The sequence below is a fragment of the Piliocolobus tephrosceles genome, chromosome 2, assembly GCF_002776525.5.
Source record: "Piliocolobus tephrosceles isolate RC106 chromosome 2, ASM277652v3, whole genome shotgun sequence".
Lineage (NCBI taxonomy): Eukaryota > Metazoa > Chordata > Mammalia > Primates > Cercopithecidae > Piliocolobus > Piliocolobus tephrosceles.
The window spans coordinates 30,494,128-30,514,671 of record NC_045435.1 but is presented as its reverse complement, the minus strand read 5'-3'; the positions used below and the strand labels follow the sequence as shown (position 1 = coordinate 30,514,671).

General features: G+C 40.1%; 1 protein-coding gene and 1 long non-coding RNA gene across 17 annotated transcripts in view; one reads left to right on the top strand and one right to left on the bottom strand.

The window, feature by feature from the left end:
- Nucleotides 1-20,544, top strand: part of ZBTB20 (zinc finger and BTB domain containing 20) — an 821,902-nt gene that overhangs the window by 752,135 nt on the left and 49,223 nt on the right. For 15 of the 16 annotated variants that reach the window (XM_023213691.1, XM_026456669.1, XM_031935144.1 and 12 more), the window contains one exon: nt 15,215-15,315. The gene's annotated coding sequence lies outside the window, so the exon portion shown is untranslated. Of the gene's footprint in view, nt 1-10,526; nt 10,583-15,214; nt 15,316-20,544 lie in introns of those variants that run through there. The other variant, XM_026456679.1, reaches the window with a different exon arrangement.
- LOC111543689 overlaps nt 15,343-20,544 on the bottom strand; it is a 37,543-nt gene continuing 32,341 nt past the window's right edge. Inside the window, exons 8-9 of the long non-coding RNA XR_002731936.1 lie at nt 16,751-16,905; nt 15,343-15,935 (exon numbers count right to left, since the gene is read on the bottom strand). This is a non-coding gene — a long non-coding RNA (uncharacterized LOC111543689). The remainder of the gene's footprint in view (nt 15,936-16,750; nt 16,906-20,544) is intronic.

The window sequence follows — 20,544 nt, the reverse complement described above, 5'->3', positions numbered from 1 at the left end:
GAAAGAGGAATTATTCTTTCATCTCCTCTTACTTTAGAATCATCAAATGTTATTACTTGAAAGAATCTTAAAAACCATCTAATCCAATACTCCCACATTATGTATAAGAAAAATGAGACTCAGGAGAAGTTTCACGACTTGCCCGAGATCACACAACAGATTACAAACATGCCTGGGGACCCACATATGACAGATACATGCCCTTCTTCAGTTTCACCATAATCATTTTAGAGAATTATTTGACTTATCCCACCAATGTTGCTTTGTATCTCTTGATTATCAACTGGCTTCTCAATTTTTTTGAAGTGAACTTTACTTTTTAATAACTGCCAGATTCTATAGCTGATTCTAAAAATTAAAATGTGTTCTCAGATATATCCTGAGTGTTGTACAAATACGGAGAAGCTCACTAGATCAACATGTATGCCTCCTTATTTTATATGAATCCTGTAATACCTATAAACGTGGCCTGATCATATGAGACTCTTGAAGTTTCTAGAGTTCCAGATATTTGTTGGAGCATATAAGTAGGTGAGAGCAGATTTACTCATTTACCCACTCTGAGTCCCTGAGACGTTCCTAAACTGCTGTGCCAGTTATTCCCACTGCCATCGATATCACCAGTTCCAACTATTACCAGTGTGGCCCATTTCTACAGACTGATTTCTTATTAGGTTCAAAACCAGCTGTACGTGGTGTTTCACTGATACTTTGTTCAGTGTTAGAGGAGAAAGAACAAGGTGAGACTCTGGCATAGCCCAGCTCCCTTCTGTGAAGAAAGAGTCCCTCACTGACAATAGATAGTCAATAAGTGGTTGTCTAAAGGGGTCGAAAAAAGCATCCACCATTTCTCTATTTCTTTTTTTTTTTTGAGGCGGAGTCTTGTTCTGTGGCCCGGACTGGAGTGCAGTGGCCGGATCTCAGCTCACCGCAAGCTCCCCCTCCCGGGTTTACGCCATTCTCCTGCCTCAGCCTCCCGAGTAGCTGAGACTACAGGCGCCCGCCACCTCGCCCAGCTAGTTTTTTTTTTTGTATTTTTAGTAGAGACAGGGTTTCACCGTTTAGCCAGGATGGTCTCGATCTCCTGACCTCGTGATCCGCCGTCTCGGCCTCCCAAAGTGCTGGGATTACAGGCTTGAGCCACCGTGCCCGGCCTCTCTATTTCAAAAAAAAAAAATTGAATCATTTGAAAATATTAACTACAAGCTTCTGATGCAATGTTGTGTGGTTCGTTGTGCCACATATGGTTATGATGATCTACATGTCAGCTACAATCCAGAAATACTCTCATTGTTACAATGCAAAATAATATAATCATCCGCTTTTACATTTTAAATGTGTCTGGCCCACCAAGTCCTTGCTTAGGTGCCAAACACCACTGTGAAGGAACTGTCTGACATAGTACCCTGAAATTTCAGGTGAGTATAATCATCTCCCAGATGCATGGAATAAGCCTGGTTTTTGAGGCAAAGAGAAGAGGCAGACCTCCTGCTCTTCCAGAAGTCAGAACCATTCAGCAATATATTCACAGTAGCTAGGGGGAAAAGCCTTTGTGAAGAAAACTGTTGTGTCTCATGGCTGTTTTTATTAAAACATTTAGTCCACCAGTTTTCTAAGAACAATTTAATTCACAAAGCACATGAAATAAGCAGAAGAATCTAGTCCCAACAGCCATGTTCCACCTCTGTGATCCTTGTCGTGAGTTAGGGTGATTTAGTCATCAAGATCCCTGCTGTTCTGTGTTTGTATATTTGTGAGGAAAACCTAGAATTCATCCCCTTTAGAAGCTGTGTCCATATGGCATGCAGCAAAGACCATTAGAGAACAGTAGTAGGAGTTTTGTTATCAAATCCAGCCAGATTTGCAGATAGGAATAATGGGAAATTAGTATTTTTCCTTCCTCTTCCTCTTTCTTTTCCTTTTTAGTCTTTGTCTTTCTCCTGTTTGCTTCTTCAATTCAATTCTCCTTTGTTTATGGATTTGGAGAGTACACCAAAAGCAAATAAGCCAAGCAAATCCTGTTTGGAGGAAGCACAGCCATTTTGACATGTAACCATCTCATCATTCCTTTTTATATGCTTAAACAATTGAAGAGCATGTAGAATAGCCAGGTGCTGGTCCTCAAAGCGGGTGTGCCCTAAGACATTCTTTGGTTTGAACTAGTCTAGTCCACTGTTTCATGTTACCGAACAATCAAAACAGAAAAGAAAGTTTTTCTTATCTGGTTCTAGACCAAATGACTGGCAGGATTTAATCCCCATCTGTAATTTTCTGTGAAGTCCTTCCCCAGTCCAATTTACATGACATGTACAGCTACTTCGCTCTGAGAATGCACACTCAAAACATACAGCCTTTAAGTGATTTTTCCTAGGATGGGCAAGGTGAAGCAGTGAGGAAATGGATGTATATATGTTATACATTTATATTATTTTTCCTCATAAACTTTTAAACTTACTATCCAGCTTTTATATTTTTTCTCAAATTGGTAGTTTCCCAAATTTTTTCTCAAATTTTTCTCAAATTGGTAGTTTAAAGAAAAACCTACCTTTGTGATTTTTCAAAAGTCATTTTTCAGCCTCTCCTATTACATTTTTTTTCAGTAGTAACCTTAGTGGGTAAGCTGAGTGGGGATCAGGTATAAAAAGACCTCATCATGTATTACAAGCCAGAGAGTGTACTCGTGGGAAAAATGTAAGTCCTCAGATGGAAAGTCATCTCCATCAAAGAAAGTGGCTCAGGCAACAGTACCTGACATTACATAGTCTGCATGGTGGAACATTGCAGCCATGTTTTCAGTTGCTTTTCACTCTCTGGAATTTTATGCAATGATTGCAGCCAAGAACCTTTGGAATATCATTCTCTGGTCAAACAAAAAAGAGAGGAAAAAAAAATCCTTTGAAAATTGAAGCTAGTTGATGCAAGCTAGTAGACAATCCAGTGAAATTTTCACCCCACTCTGTTTTTAGGGCTTGGGGTTTTTATGCAATATAAGAGTGTTAGAGAAGGTGTCTGTCTGGTGTGGTTTGGGATACTTTGCTGTTTCAAGTACTTTAAAGAAGAATTCTTGTTTTCTACAGTTTATTAAACTAGCTCAGTTAAATATATTGGTTATCAGATCCCATGATGCATGATTTTCAATATATTTTAAAATACAAAAAATTCAATTGTGCTGTCCCCTTTCTCCTTATGTCTCCTCCCTGTCTGTCTTTCTGCTGTGAAGCACTAGGAGTAGTGTGTGTGTGTGTGTGTGTGTGTGTGTGTGTGTGTGTGTGTGTGTCTGGGAGGTAGACTGATTCCCTACCTGGAAATGGCTTGCTATTATTAGACGTTCAGTTACCAGGGGTTATGTAAGACAATTGAAGCTCTGTTTTTTAACAGAGACATGATTCATGCTGCTTGTAGTAACAGTAACCACCTCCAAACGAGACAGAAACCAGACACAGACAAAGGCTGGAGAAATCAATGCCGACTCGTACAGCCATTCTCCTGATACCCTCTGCCTTTCAATCAGAGCACTTAGGTTATCGGGAGAGGAGGCTCCTGCTAATTCTGGATCTTTTTTTGTCTCTTGGGGCTGCCAGGTGAAATCATGTGGGCTGGAGCTGTGTACAGGAGAAAATGGGTCCTCAGGAGCAGTGATGTTTGACCTCCTTCCCTAGGGTCCCCCAGTGTTTCAGACACACCCGGAGGAACAGTGGTTGTCACCTGTGCTATGGCTCAGAACTCACTGTGGCTTCTACTCAGAAAGGTTGGACTTGAGCATTTGGCTCACCCACTCAAGTAACTTTCCTCAAGTGATTCTCTGCAGCGTGCTGGGAGAGGAGAGAATGGAGTGGGATTTGAGCTGCTGCCAGTGCTTTATTATAGCTTCTCCTAAAACCTGAATGGAAGTGGACTGGCTGTCAGTTCCCACACACATTCGGGACCCTTTCCTAAATCTTCCAGACGACATTGATTCAATACTCCACACTATGCAAAGCACTTCCACATGGATCAGCTTATTTTAGCCTCACAACTTTATAAGATAGGCAAAGCATACGTTATTGTCAATACCATTTTGCAAGAGAGAGATTTTACAGCTTACAAGTATCATGCCATTCATTGATTCCTTGCTCATGTCTTTATAAGTGAGAACATTAAGATTCACAAAAGTTAGTGACTTGACCGTGGTCACACAGCTAGTTCTTACCAGATCCAGGAGGACAAGGCAGATCTTCTGATTCTCCATCTAGTGCTCTGCCCGCGATTTGCTACAAAACTTGGCAACCGTGGCATTTTGGAGGGGAAAAAAGCATTTTCTGCTGAAAACCTTGGTTTTAGATTAAGTTCTACTACTCATTAGCTAGCCAGCTTAAACTGCCTTTTCCTTCCTCTTCACCCCATCCACCTCAATCTCCTCATCTATGCAACTCATGATAGGGAGAACTCATTTTTAGAGTGTTCATGATAATACCACATAATCTTTAACATGTCTAAGTCAATATATATAAAGCATTGCCAATAGTATCTCCCTGCCCCCACCAAGAGTGAAATCCAGCAAAGAGATCCAGAGATCTCAGACTTCACCCAGAACATAAAAGTAAACTATTTATTTTAACTACAAAAAGAAGAAACTCAGATACTTTATTGCAGAAACCAGAAACTGCCCATGGCTCTCTGAAAACAGCAGTCTTACCCCAGTGACCTGTTACACACCCAATAGGCAGGCCACCCTTCATTTTCACTCTCAAATGTGTAAATTGCCCAGAAAGACAATTCTTAAGTATTGACATGACAGGAAAACATCTAGGCCATTTAGCTTCACCCACCCAATAATCTCCTGCAATAAAAATTGCAATTTAAAAATACTTATTGATTACTACTAATAATCAACACTGTGATACGCTGTTATGAATTTTAACTAAAGACTGATGCAGAATTTTCTGTTTATGAAATTTTGCCATTATCCTGCTATTTCACATGTTACACAGTACAATCTATACCTATTTTAGGATAAACATAAGTAAACATTCTTATTTATAAAATAGTTTTTTATTAAATTTTTTGTTTGTATGCCGCTTTATATCCAGGAAGGTAGCAAAATACTCCACAGGTTATACTCTAATAAAATGCATTTTCTCTTCTGCTAAAATATGAAAGTCATTTGTTCCTGCAGTTTTAAGAAAGAAAGCTATACTTTTTTCTCTCACATAATAAAACTCCCCAACTAAGCATCAAGAGACCAAATTTCTAGTCCTAGACCCACTAAAAATTCACTATTAGGAAACTTGCTAAGTCCCAACTTCAGATAACATCTAATCTGAAAAACTCAGAGCCCCTTAACATCTAGTTATTACACACTAGCCTGAGACAACCTGCTCTGTGTTGTTGTGTGTTATGTCAATAAAAGAGCTTTATGGGAAAGATGGAATTCATTGTTTGGGGTTTTATGTTGTGCCAGTCGTTGCCAAGCTGCCTTGAATTCACCAATGTAATGTGTCTCCAGACTGATTCAAAGAGGTAGAATTTGTAATGTGACTAGAAGGCAGCGGCAGATACTGTAAATAGTTGCTACACATTCTGTATACCAGGCACAACAGTACGCAGTGGAACCTTAGACAGTACTTACCCTGACTTCCTTATGTAGGAAGATATCCTTTTTCTTTTCATCAAGTTACCAAGATTTAATGATTATGAATGGTAATTCTACCATTGGCATGTTCCAGTGATTCCTTTCATGGATCTCTTAATGTTCCTAGATTATTTTAACCTTATCCCCATTTGGTGTTAACTGATGCAAATTCTTACTTTCACCTAAGAACAGAGCTGCCTTTGCTCTTCTATATCTAGCCTTTATCCAAATCCTTAGACACACATGGTATCATCTGCAGGGCAATGGCAGTGATGGCGGGTGGTGTTTCTTCCCAATAATGTGATGAAACATTTCGCCTGGGCTGTTAGCATCTTAAACTATCCCAATAGCTACAGAAATTGGGTTTTAAACCATCATGCCTTAATGCCATCTATTTCTGTTTATGTTAACCGATAACATGGTTATAACATCCTACTATGATCAAAAACTACACTATATGCTGAGGTCTCTGTAGTGTATAAAGCAAGGTTCCTGCCCAAGAGGATTTATACCCTCACTAATAATATAGCAAACAGTCAGTAAACCACAACCATTTATTGAAGTACTTAAAAAGTGGCAGAAAACATTATGGGCTGAGGCAGTCTTCACAAGGGAAAATGTCATAAAGCATATATTTTTATATTTGGACCTTGAAGGAGAAGAAAGTCCTATATAGTTTTTTGAAAGGTGATAAAGGTATTCCAAGCAATCAAACTGGTATATACAGTAGCTCAGAGATACAAATATGCTTAGTCTTTCTGACACCCTATAAGTTGACTAATTCAGACTATGTGGAGTATTGATGGAAAGGAAATCTGAGAGGACTCATTTGATAGGGTGTCAGTGAATTTCCGAGCCCAGGCTTAAGAGTTTGGAACCAGGGGAAATCCCTTAAAACATCTTTTCCCTAAGCATATTCTGAGGTTAAGTAAGTGTTCCATTAAAAAGGGGGATGGGGCAGTCTGTAATACAGTAAGCCTGGACAAAGACTAGGCTTCCAGCACCTTTAATATGCTATGTACACTTGCGAGTTTGAAAATAGAATATATAGGATTCAGTGTTTCCTAAACTTATTTGAGCAAGGAACTTTTTTTTGAGATGCATCTTGAAGTCCCAGTATGAAACACACTTTAAGATATGCCATCTGAAAATATTTTTGAAGGACAGGAGTTGAATGCAGGACAAAACAAACTATGTTGTGATGATTAATCTAGTAGTGTTAGAAATGGATATGCTATCAGCTACAGAGAAAGTATCCCTGATGAAACCAAAGGAAGATAAACAGAAGTAGAAGGAATAACCTTCAAGATATGAAGGGAACATGGGAAAAGATATATCCTGAGGAAATGAAATAATGAAAATTCAGAGATATTAGAGGAGATGAGAGCTAATACACTTGCTACACTGCATGCTGTAGATCCTTTTATTAAAGTAGGATGCTAGCTCATCAACTGGAAAAGAGAATGGAGAATGGGACTTCCTAAAAGTAGAACAAACTAAGAAAAACTGCCATAAGTTGTACCTGGAAACAGTGGGCAGAAGCATAGATCCAGGTGGCATGCATATGTAGCCTTTTGTTCTGAGAATGGGATGATATGGATTCATGGTTGATGAATGTAAAAGGAGGCACTGCACATAGAAGGTTAGGGAAGAAAGGATATCTGCAGGGTTACTGAGGGCAGTGTTGAAATGGTTGATCATGGGGCCAGTTTGTCCAGATCAAACTGGACAAATACATCTGATAGGGCCAACTGGGGCCTACTAATGAACCAGCTGAAAACGTAGGTTCCTTGGGCTTCTGGGAAAGTGAATTCACTAGCTGGGTGTGGAACATTTGACGTCAAATGTGAGGCTTCAAAAGAATAATTTAGAAGGAGTATGAGAGCTAAGAAAACGGGTGGTTAAGTCTGTTGAAAAGAAGTGGTAATGAATTTTTGGATTAAAGTATTAATATAGGGAGGGAAAACATAAATCAAGTGTAGAAGGTTTTGAGAAATTTCAAAAAACATTCAAGAAGGCATGAGAGGGCCATGAAGAAGAACCTAGCCTAAGCCAATGGTGAGGACCACAAATGAAGAGGAGTGGGCGAAGGCAGATCCGTGGTTTGGTGATTGTGAGCCCAGTGTAGGTTAAGCTCTAGAACATGTGGTTAGAACCTGGCCCTTAACTCTACTTTGCTACCCTCTGCCTTCATGACTGATGGCCAATAACTGTACCTTTCCTGAGTATCAGTTTCACCTCCTTCGTCTATAAAATAGGAATATAATCCCCAACTTCAAAGAGTAATTGTAAGAAAATAAAGTTATCTGTGAAAAGGCACAATGCCTGCCACACAGTAAGCATTTAGTCAATAATAGCCAAAGTGACTATTGAAGTGATGGGAGCAGGCAAAGAGAAATGATGTTCGCTTTGGGAACAGTGACAGAGTGTGTTATCTGGAGTAATGCCACTGTGATGTTTCTCTGTACCTTTTTTCCATTTACCACAAACTATAATGGTTAATCCAGAACACATACTTACTGCAAGAGGTAAGATATAGGAAACTCTGATAATACCAAATAAAATACTGTGTCATAAATCATGCTCATGTTAGAATTCTCATTACAGAGTTTAAAACGATCTTATTGACATGACCTGTGGCAGGCTTTCTGGACAAGAAGGTTCCAGCATCCAGTGACATAATAGAGGGTTCCCATCACCGGGCCAGATTCATTAAAACCAGAAATTCATGATTGTGTGTGTGTGTGTGTGTGTGTGTGTGTGTGTGTATGTATGTACATGTACTCTGATCCAAAAGATCTCTTATTTTAAACAAGAATCAACTGTATCTGATAATGCTAAGGCTCATGGCATGGGATGTGCAACTTATAGTAACAGCGTTTATGAACTGTCAAAGAGGAATCAAGAGGTCTCTATGGGGAAAATTAACATAGATTTAATGTGACAAACAGTGGGATTGTGATTCCATCTTGTGTTGGCAGGGCTATCCCAGGGGTCTTCAAGCCATCAGAGGTATTTCTTATGGACATGGGTATTAACTAGTGATTAATTAAGGAACTAAAATCTAAAAAGTAAAATAGTTATCACAGCATCAGTAAGCTGAAGATGGTGTTCCTGATTAGTTTATCTGGCCATGATGTCTTTGGTGCCTTATTCATTAAATGGTTTTCTCACCAGTTTCCAGAGAGGTGGGATTGGTGATGTAGACTTGGGAATTTGTTTCAGGTAATTAGTTAAAAAGTTAAAAGTCAAGTAGACTTCCTTAACAGGTGTAATGGTTTAACAGGTTGATGAGCTACTTAATTCCCACATCTTCCTTCTCAGGAGACTATTAGAGTTTTAAGGGACCTTAAAAATCATAAAACCAACCTCCTCTTTTTACAGATAAAAAAGCTGAGCCACCTAGCGGTTAAATGTCCCATCTGAGGTCATCAGCTAGTCCTGATTTCACTTTCTCTTTTCTTATCTTACACTTTATAACTCTTCCTTTCTTTTCTAACATTGTATCCCCCACAGTGACCTCTCTGCTAATTATTTCTTAGATGTATCCTTTTTATGAAATTTGCTGTGCCTCAAATTATGATAGTGGGCCTTTGCCAGTTAGTAACCCATCCCCACTAACTCACCACTACATTTGGGGCAAAGAAACGAGGGAAGTGGAACAATTTTAAAGTTACTATGATCTTTGAGACAGCTTTATCTTCACCTGGGAATTGCTGTTAGACAATTAAGGTTAGTAAAGCTCATTGAATTTCTCAGAGGGAAGGTGTTATTTGAATTATTACCAGATAATTATTGTTAAAAATAACAATAATGTAAAAAAATAGGAACTTCGCGTGTTAGAGACATTATTATTTTGAATTTCCAGAGAGAGGGGAAGCCCCTTGGGAATCTAAAAACAATTTTTGACAATGTGTTCTATGCTAGAAACTCCTTGAATTCTGTGTAATGCCTGATGACCTGACAAACTGGCCCAGAATCAGAAGCCAGTCAGCTGGCTATGTGAACTGTTAGCCAAGTTATTTGGCTTGAACTGCTCCTTCAAAAACAACCCTAGTAGAAAGCGGAGTGTCAGGCCTAAGACCTGCGGTCCCAGACCAGTAGCATCAGCATCACCTGGGAGCTTGTCAGAAATGCAGGATCGCAAGCTCCATCCCAGATATGCTGAATCAGAAGTTCTGGGTGATTCATTTGTTCATTTGAGTTTAAGAAGACTGATAGAAGACATTCTCATCTTCAATTAGAAAGGGGGGGGGGACTATACTTATTGATAGTTTTCTGAAATATTTCCTTCTCCTGGAGTCTGTGCTCCCAGCTATTTCCAGTGGCTCTGAACCATCATGAAAATAAGATCACAGTGGGAACTAGAAATGTGTCCCGTGTCCAAGCTGCATTGGAACAGTTGTTATATAGTGAAAAGAGCACAGATTTAGAATCAGAGATCTGGGTTTGGATTCTGGTCTCACTATCCAGTAGCTTTTTAAACTTGGACCTGTTACATAAACTCATTAAATCTCACTTTTTCTTATCTGTAAAATGGGTATACTAAAACATACACCATGGCATTGCTATGAGGGTTAAACAAGAACATACTCATTTATAAAAATGCCTGGTGTAGTCCCTAATAAAATGTAGACATCCAATAAATGCTAGTTGTTACTGTTACTATTACCTTTCTTGTAAACTTTAATCATGAACTTCCCATCTATAATTTTAGAATGATTTGGTGTGATTTCCTAGGAATGGGACAGGCCATACTCAAAGTTGACATCTGTAGAAAGTTCCTTACAGTGATATGTGGCAGTGTATTTCATAACAGCTCTGCTCTCTAAGGGCTTTCAAGACAGATCTGCAGAAATGTCAACAATGAAACGGGCTGAAGAGAAGTGACCTACTCTCTGTTCGCCTCTGACACCATCAAGAAACTTGCCAGCTGAGTTCCAAGAGCAGATTCTTTATTGCAGTGATGATGTAAGAAGCAGAGACAACAGCTGGATTTTCAGGTTCTAGGGAGAATTTGTGGCATCAGCAGCCCCTCAAAATTATCTTTTGACTTAAAAACCGAGTACACTGGATGTGAAAGTCATTAAAAGAGAATAAATGTGAAACCCCATGAAGTCATTCTCACTGAGTCTTTTTTAGAGAGTAACCACCCTTTAAGCAATGAAACAGGACACACCATGCAGTGGTTCTGATTAATAGACGCTCAGGTGTGTACTAAGGCAAAAGGGGAAAAAAGAGGGAGCTAGGTGACAATTTGCCAAAAAATGAAAGTAAGATTATAGCAGCAGGATGTGGGGCTGAGAAAGAAGGATTTAAAGGACAGACATATTATGGTTGTATTAATTATAAAATGCACAATTTAAATCAAATGTTAGATATATTTAAAATGTACATTTATGTAATTACACAAAGGATTTGTAAATTTGCCAGATAATTTTTCACTGCAATGTACTATTGATGAGTGATTTCCTTTATCATTTTAATGTAGTTGCCAGGGGGCAAAAGTAGAAGGAAGTTCTATCTGGTGAAGTGTCGATAATCTGTCTAGCCTTATGACGAGTTAGAAAGAACAATGAAGAGCTCTTGAGCCCATTTTGCTGGTTGTGTGGCTGCTGGGGTGATGCTACTTAATGGATGTCTCAATGCATAGCATGGCTCCACCATACTGGCCAAAAAGAGTTTGATTAATACTACCGAGGTTTTCCTCTGGTGAGTAACAGTGAGTCAAGCGCTCACCTGGGAGATGCAGATGAAGTCTTGTAGTATTGGAGCTAACATTTAAGAGCTGAGCTTTTCTGGCCAAGTAATAATTACTGAGATTCCCTGGAAAAGTCTGTTTTCCTCACCTAAGTAAACACTATTATCCCCACAGCATGTTTTGTTGGGCTTTTCATCTTTGGGTGAGAGAAAATGATTGTTTGAGGATAAGGATAGAGAAGAGAAACAACTAATGTTTCTTCTACTACAAGAGAACAAGGCAAGGAAATTAGAACAGACTCGGAGGCAATTGTCTATGCATTTCTATAAGTAAAGTAGTAATATAAGGAAAAACAAGTAAACATTTAAACGAACCTGGAGAATGAGTACTAGGCTAAGCTAGGTGGAAAAAGAAGTGTTAATGTGGCATAACAGCAGACTGCCGATAGTTTGTTTCTATAAAGTAATGAATTTAACCATAGAATGACTGCATGTTTTCACCAAGAACTCCAGCTGAACCCACAGCTTTTCCAAAGCGTGAGAAATGTCTTTATTCTTATTTTCAGCCTGAGTTTATCACCCCAGTGGTGTTTTTAACATTTTATTTGTTTTTCATTTTTGTGGGTACGTAGTAGGTGTATATACTTCCGGGGTACATGAGATGTTTTGATAGAGGCACGCATGTGAACTAATCACATCATGGAGAATGGGGTATCCATGCTCTTAAGCATTTGTCTTTTGTGTTACAAACAATCCAATTACCCTCTGGTAGTTATTTAAAAATGTACGATTAAGTTATTATTGACTGTAGTCACTCTGTTGTGCTATCAAATAGTAGGTCGTATGCATTCTTTCTATTTTTTGTACCCATTAACCATCCACACCTCCTCCCCAGTGTTGTTGACTGTATTGTCATTATTATTTCTGCTAGTAATGTTAGAAAAGTTTGCTTCCTTGTTTTTTAAATCCACCGTCATTTTTTAGACATTATTTCACTATAAAAGATATTTATTAGTTCGGTTTGTTGAAGCAAATAAATGAAGCAAGTTTGTTATTTTTTGGAACACAATGTATTTTTGCAGGTTACACACCCCAACCTCCCTCTCTCTGGTCTTGTCATTATTGATGATCTGCTGGGCCTATTGGTGCCAAGTAAGCACTGATAAATATTAGTCTGTGGCCTTTTATGTCTGTTATCCTTGCCCAGCCACTAACAAGGATGTGACCTTGAGCAAGTCAGTTCCCTTAATCTCTTCATCTGAAAAATGAGGGGGTTGAAGTAGATGAGTTTTGAGGTCTTTTCAATTTAGTTCCCATTTCTATGACTCAAGGCAAGAGTGTTTATTCTTTTTAAATTCATTTCAGCAGATTATCAGCCTAGTGCAAACTTAACGTGCAAGAAATCATGGCCCACTATAGGGTACTCGGAGTAAAAATTGCCTCAGCTTTCAAAGAGCTTATGAAGAGGGAAGACAAATTACACAAATAACCTTTCGAATTGGTAGAATATGCAAAGGGAGTAGTACAGAATGTGCTCATAATATTTAAGAAAGGCAATCTCTGTTGTGAAATGCTTCATAAGTGAGGTGGCATTTGGATGGCCCTTGAAGAAGCTACATGTAGACCTTGAAAGAAGGGAAGAAATACTGTGAACATGGTGGGGAAGAGTAGGACTACTGGAGTGTAGAATGGAGTGTAGAGATAAGAGTAAGAAACTGGCTTGGGCTACACTGTAGCAGCTTTGAATACCAAACTGAGAAGTTTGAATTTAATCCAATAAGCAAGGAGGACTATAAGCAAAGAAGTGATATGTTTAGAAGGGCACTTTAGAAAAATTAATGTAATGTTTGTGTGAAGGATGGATAAGAGGTAAAGAAAAACTGGAAAAAGTGAAACCAGTCAGGAGTCTTTCATAGATTTCCTCACGGTAGGTAGCAAAGGGAGAAATAGGGGTTGGTATAGAAAACAGGTATTGATTCAGGAATCACAATCAGAGTAAAATCCACAGGATTTGGCAGCTAATTGGATATGGGAAGAAAAAAGAAAACAGAAGAATTAAAGATGACTCCCCAGCTGTAGGCCCACGTAACTGGATGAAGAGAATACCAATGGCAGGAAATGGGACATCTAGAGAAGAAACAGATTTTAAAGGAAAGACAATGAATTCAGTTCTAAACTTTCTGAATTAGAAAAGCCTGTGTAGTATTTGATGGAGATGTGAGCTTCTCAAAGTTAGAGACCCTGTTTTACTCATCCCGGTGCCTCGCAGATACTATCTAAACACTGAATGAATGGACAGAAGAACAAATGAACCAATAACCAGCTGTTATTTAGAATGTGGGTGTGCAGCTCTGTAGAAAAGCTAGAACTGAAGATAGCAGTGTGGATGCTCTCCATGGAGAAGTGATTGTTGAGGTCAGGGAGGGCTGGGGAAGACAAAGCCTGAGGAGAGAATCTAGAGGAATGTCTACATTTAGAGAACAGAAGGAAGAAAAGAAGCCAGTGAAGAACGTAGAATAGCAGACTGAGGTGTAGGAAAAAAATTAGGGTAATTCAGTGTCCTCAGGGTTAGAGGCTATGGAAGAAAATGGAGCATTTGCAGTGAAGGACAGAGGGAATGTTCAGAACATGCCCAGATCAATGGGTGTCACTACAATAGGTTAAGAACTAAGCAATAAAGAGAGACTGAAGTGGGATCAAGAATATCAGAAATGTGGTAAAAGTGTACAGTGGAACACTATGCAGCCTTCAAAAAGAAGGAAATCTTGTCATTTGCAAGAACATGGATGAATCTAGAGGTCGTCCATGATATCTGGGGAAAAAATATGCTCTCTTTGTACTAGAAAAGCCAGGCACAGAAAAACAAATACTCAATTATATGGGGAATCTAAAAAAGCTTAATTTATAGAAGCAAAGATTAGAATGGTGGCTGCCAGAGGCTGAGGAGACATCAACCAAAGGCACAAAATTTCAGTTAGGAGGAATAACTCCAGAGATGTACTGTACATCCTCATGACTATCATTAATAAGAATGTAGTATATATTACCGAGAGTAGGTTTTGAAGTGTCCTCACTGTGAAAAAATGGTAAATATGTGAGGTAATTCTTTTTTTTTTTTTTTTTTGAGACGGAGTCTTGCTCTGTTGTCAGGCTGGAGTGCAGTGGCGCGATCTCGGGTCACTGCAACCTCCGCCTCCCGGGTTTAAGTGATTCCCCTGCCTCAGCCTCCTGAGTAGCTGGGACTACAGGCGTGCACCATCACACCTGGCTAATTTTTTGTATTTTAGTGGAGACGGGGTTTCACCATGTTGGCCGGGATGGTCTCGATCTCCTGATCTCGTGATCCACCCACCTCGGCCTCCCAAAGTGCTGGGATTACAGGCGTGAGCCAGCACACCCAGCCGGTAATGCATATTTTAATTAGTTTGATTTAGCCATTCCACAATGTATACATGTATCAAAACATCATGTTTTATACCATAAAATATATACAATTTTTATGTGTGAATAAAAAATAAATATAGTAAATGAAAAAAAGAAAAGGATACTAGAAGAATCAACTGTGACAAGGTTGAAGGACACTGTTTCTACTTCCTTCCCCCACTTTCACCCACAACTCAGCTTCTAAGTCAGAACCACAAAATCAGCTCCGCCTACACTGACAGGGTACTGTTGATGTCCCGCACTGCACAGGCAGTTAGGTGAAAGCACTGAAAATGGAGCCTGGACAACATCCTCTCCATTCTCCCTTCCCTAACTTGCCATTTTCTGGTACAAAGATGTAGAACCAACCAACCAACCTCTCACTGAAGTCCCAAAGTTCTTTCTTATCAAAATAAATAATTGCCATCACCATCACCTGTTCATTTAACTACCTTATTTTTGTTTTTTTGTCTGATCTAGATGCAGCCGCTCTCTGTTCCCTGCCCCAATGAACATCTGCACTAGGCCCAAGCCTTGGAGTAATTTACCTGAAGAGTGACACCATTTATTTTGAAACTACTGTGAGTACATTGTGTCTCCAATAAAACGCTTCTTAGTTCACTTTGTTTAATTAAACACACACACACACATGCACACACACAGAAAATTGTGAAAGCAGGCAGAATTGTAAATGGCTTCATTTCTTGGATCAGCAGGGTAACCAGACTCACTCCTGAGGTGCCCACAGCGGTTCTCAACTTCCCGGCTGCAATGCACACCATATGCAGCATCATTCCCTCCTGGCCAGATAGCTGTGCCAAGCTGTACCTAAGCACACCTTGCAGGGACTGGTGCTGTTCTGCTTGGTCATCTGTGCCTCTACCTACGGTGGTGGCAGCTCCTCCTAATCTGTTTGCTTCTCATCATCCTTCTGTGCCACTGTCGAATCTCACGGTAGCTTGTCATTTCATGCCACCCTGGTCAAATCTGTGACCAGCAGCTTTGCTTGCTTTGATTTACCTGTTGTTTGAGCTGCAACCCATGCTGTTGTCTCCTTGTTGCCCTTCCCTTGGAGCTCTGGGCTCCTTCCACCACATCTCTAAGCTGCTGTATCCAGCTTACCCCCGCTCTCTGGATGTATGGGTCTGTGTAGCTGATTGGTTCCTGCTATGCAAGGCATTTATGTAGGAGAAGTGCAGACCTTGCAAGGAAAGGTACAGAAATAATTTGGGGTAGGAGATACGATACCTGTGGGAAAATACTAATGAAAGATCGATACCAAGTATTCATTCATCATTGCTAAAATAGCAGATGAATATATGCTATTTTCCACTAGAAAAGCCAGACATTTGAATTATTTGAAGTTCTGCATGCAAAATAACTTAATTATACATTTTAAAACAATATCTAGTTGTTATATTCACAAGTTTTCCTATATGTTATGAGGGAGGTAATGGGATGGTGTTTTACAGACTTCTATGTTACTGGAAAACGCTAAACCTGGGAGACTAACATCCCTCTTAGGCTTCAGGTAGGATATTTACCTTTGTCTTTCTATGTCTTTAGCTATTCTGGCATAAATCGAACCCAGAGGGATGAAGCCAGAGTTTTGTTTTCTTTTGTGTTGCTCTTTTACCTTTAATGCCTCCAGTCAACTGAATCATAATTGATGGTAGCTGATGTGTAGGTGATAGACAGGCCTGCCTTTCCAGGAGGGGAATGTCTTCTGTAGTACTAATAGGACTGAGGTACTGGGGACTAAAGACGTAACAGAAGATCAAACGTAGTTTCTTCAGTCCACACCCACACAAGGAACTTACTTATATATACCTTCATTCATCCTTAAGTTCAAGTGCAAGGAATACCTGAGAAATTCCCACATCTGGATAGTTTTCTGAGTTTTTCTTCATCACAGAGTAACTATGCTGATACAGATAACACAGCCGTACTGTGATGCAGACGGGTTTCAAAGTTTCTGTATCCTTTAAGAGGGTAAAGAGTTCTTATCACTCTTACCTTCCTGTGCTACAGAGAACCCAGATCCAGACCTAGAAATCAGGACCTGATGTTGCCTACAAATTACAGAGAATTCTACAAGTGAGCATTTATTTCTGTCATAGGAAGTATTTCATCTGCAGAATACCAGTGCCTGCTTTTACTTCTCATGGGCCCTAGGGAATGGGCAGATTGGGTTATAATCTTTGCAGTCTTTGCTATTCAGAAACTTGGCTTTCTAATGTATAAAAGAGAAATAATAATAAAACTTACAGAGACTTGCTAGGTGCAAAAATCAATAAAGAGGATAAAAAATTAAAATGTGAACCATTTGCAGAAGTATATCTCTTTTGGTGGGTTGACAATGCTTTAGGCCTAGTCTGAAGGCTTATATTAAATTTTAATACCTACCCACCCCCCATACCACCTGCACAATAATGCTCAGTGGCCCTGCCTACTTAACCAGATCATTGTGATAATTCAATGACATGGTGTCTATATATAAAGTCTGTCATGGCAGAGGTGAGTATATTTACTCAGTCATCTAAAATTTGCTGAGCATATACTATGTGCCAGACACTGTTCTAGGAACTAGGGATATGGCAGCAAGCAAAACAAACAGAAATCCCTGCTCAGCTGAGCTTACATTCTCTTTTCTTGCTCTATGAATGGCAGTTCAACATAATAGGTACATGTAAGCTAAGAGAGAACTGATTTTATTTTGTTCTATCCTTCTTCCAGAAAGTATAATTGAAAGTATAAGAGACAACACATAACGTTGATTAGTCTTGTAACCCCATTCTACTCCCCCCAAAAAAACGCAGAACCATTCGTTGCCCCGATATGTGACCCAAAAGACTGGCCTTCTGGACTCCATTACTCAGGCCCTCTTGTCCTTGGACTTCCCTTTGAATTTGGCCAGAAGGCAACATCAGCAGGAGATGTGAAAGTGGGAGAAGAGACAGGTCAGGGAATGTATTAGTTCGGCCCTCCTTCCCAACTCCAATTCTGGCTGGGCTCAGAATTCATCACCATTTTACTTGCCCCTTCAGTTTAAATGGTTTAAAGCTTTCCACTACTGCTAGTACCTAGCAGTCTCCACTATTGCTAGTACCTGGTGCTATCTCCCTTGAGGTCCCTGAACCTCATCTTCACCTCCAAATACAGTTTTTTCATTAAACCCTCTTTAGCAAAAAACTTTGCATGTGCCATCTGTTTTTGCCAGGATCCTGACTGATACAGTTAGGGGGAAATTATACTGAAAAAAATTATAAATCAGCCCTGCCAAGGTTAAAAAAAAAGATTGAGAAAATAAAATGTGTTTAATCACAAAAATATCTTAAATTGATGTGAGGACATCAGACCAGGTAGAGAAATGATAAATTGTAAGAAAACATGATAAGCCAGAGTCCCATAGGTTGGTCTTAATGAATAGACCATAGTGCTCAGGCTTGATGGGCTTCTATAGGCTAAGTATAGCTTGCTCAGCCCTCAGCTTCAAGGAGCTCATGGTATAGCGTAGCCACAGCAATGACAAACGTGCACAGAAAGGAGATGTCAGGAGGTATACAGTGAGATCAAAGTGTTGAAGAAGAGATTGCTTGTCCTAACATTGTTTCTGCCTTTGCTACAATAGCAATCCATTTGCCCCTGCCCAAAATCTAGATGTCTAAACAGATTACTGAAATGAGAGAAGGAAATGTCTTCTTTTTTTTTCTTTTCTTTTTTATTTTTTGCTCCGTCACCAGGCTGGAATGCAGTGGCACGCTCTCGGCTCACTGCAACCTCTGCACTCCCGGGTTCATGTAATTCTCCTGCCTCAGCCTCCTGAGTAATTGGGACTACAGGCACATGCCACCATGCACAACTAATTTTTGTAGTTTTAGTAGAGACGGGGTTTCACGATATTGGCCAGGATGGCCTCAATCACTTGACCTCATGATCTGCCCGCCTCGACTTCCCAAAGTGCTGGGATTACAGGCATGAGCTACCACGCCCGGCCCAGAAATGTCTTCTTAAAACTAACATTATGGTCTGGGCGCAGTGGCTCAAGCCTGTAATCCCAGCACTTTGGGAGGCCGAGACGGGCGGATCACGAGGTCAGGAGATCGAGACCATCCTGACTAACACGGTGAAACCCCGTCTCTACTGAAAAAATACAAAAAACTAGCCGGGCGAGGTGGCGGGCGCCTGTAGTCCCAGCTACTCGGGAGGCTGAGGCAGGAGAATGGCGTAAACCCTGGAGGCGGAGCTTGCAGTGAGCTGAGATCTGGCCACTGCACTCCAGCCTGAGCGACAGAGCGAGACTCCGTCTCAAAAAAAAAAAAAAAAAAAAAAAAAAAAAAAAAAAACTAACATTATGAAAGTCACAGAACTAACAATCCCTATGAGAGGAACTACCATTATTGAGCCCTTACCATGTGCCAGCACAAGGCAAATCACTTTACATGGCTTATCTCATTTGTTCTTCACAATAACCCTAAGTGGTAGGTATTGTTATTCCCATCTTACAGATGAGGAAAATGAGGCTCAGAGATGCGGAGTAATCTACCTAGGGCATACAGCTAATAGGTAGTGGAGCACAGTTCCGCTACCACACTTGTTGGGGTGGTTTGTTGCCACCTACCCTTTCTCTCCTGCCCAGATACTAAGCCTATTTAATGCATTGCTGGGGAAAAGAGTAGGGAAATGGTTACGACTCCAGCAAGATTAGGGGAGGCATCACTGGTCTAAATTATCATGAGCCAATAGGAGGTTCCAACTAATTTTTTCCTATCTGATAAGTAACAGACACATTACTTATCAGATAGGAAAAGACCAAGCTGGTAAGTAAAAGACACATTAACGTGCAAGAAAGGGTGGGAGCCCAGTGAAGAGAGAAAATTGGGATAGGGTGAAAGAAGAGAGCACTCTCCTCTCAACACCCTGGAGACTGCTAAGAGCTCACACAGATAAAATATTTATTTTTCCATATGTTGCAGAAAGCATTGCCATCACTGTATGTGTGCAATATGTGCAAAAGAGTGTGAAATATATACATCAAATGCCGCCGATCTGGTTAATTTCCATGCATTTAACATGCTTAATACCTACCATATCATCAATATGTTTTAATGCATATTTCTTTCCACATACAATATGGTCTAGTTAGGAAAGAGCCAACATCCTCCACAGCCTTACTCACTGCTATGTTTCAGCCTAAAACTTCTTACTGGGGCCAGCACAATGAGAGTTAAAAACCAGAAGGCTCTGCTGGCTAACTCAGCCGCCACTCTCCTTAGAACACACTCCCAGTTCTTGAAGCAGCCTTTTCTCGTAACAGAAATGTTTGCAGTGAGGAGATGAAAATGTTTTTGTTCTCCTTGGACAATTGAGAGATGTTCAGTCAGAATGTCAGAACTGACCGTTGAAAGGCGGGTGCCTGCGGCCACGCTTTTTTTTTTTTTTTTTTTCTTTTTTTGAATGCAGAGCTCCACCAGTGTGGCGGGAGGAAGTGCACAATGATTGGCCTGTTTCTCTGTGGAAGTGTTGAGGGTACACCCAGTTTTACTTTGCATATATTTACGAAACATCTGCCCTTTTCTTATTCTTAAGTCCTTCCCTGCCACCAGCCCCCTTTCCCTTTTTCCCTGGTTTCTTTCTTTGTTGTTGTTGGCTTGTCTAACTTTTTCATTGGAGCTTTCATTTTCCGGTTGAGGGGCGACTTCATCAGAGTGTATAATTTTAATAGAGAGAGAGAGAGGAGGAAGGGGGTGGGGGGGGAGGGGGAGAGAGAGAGAGAGAGAGAGAGAGAGAGAGAGAGAGAGAGAGAGAGA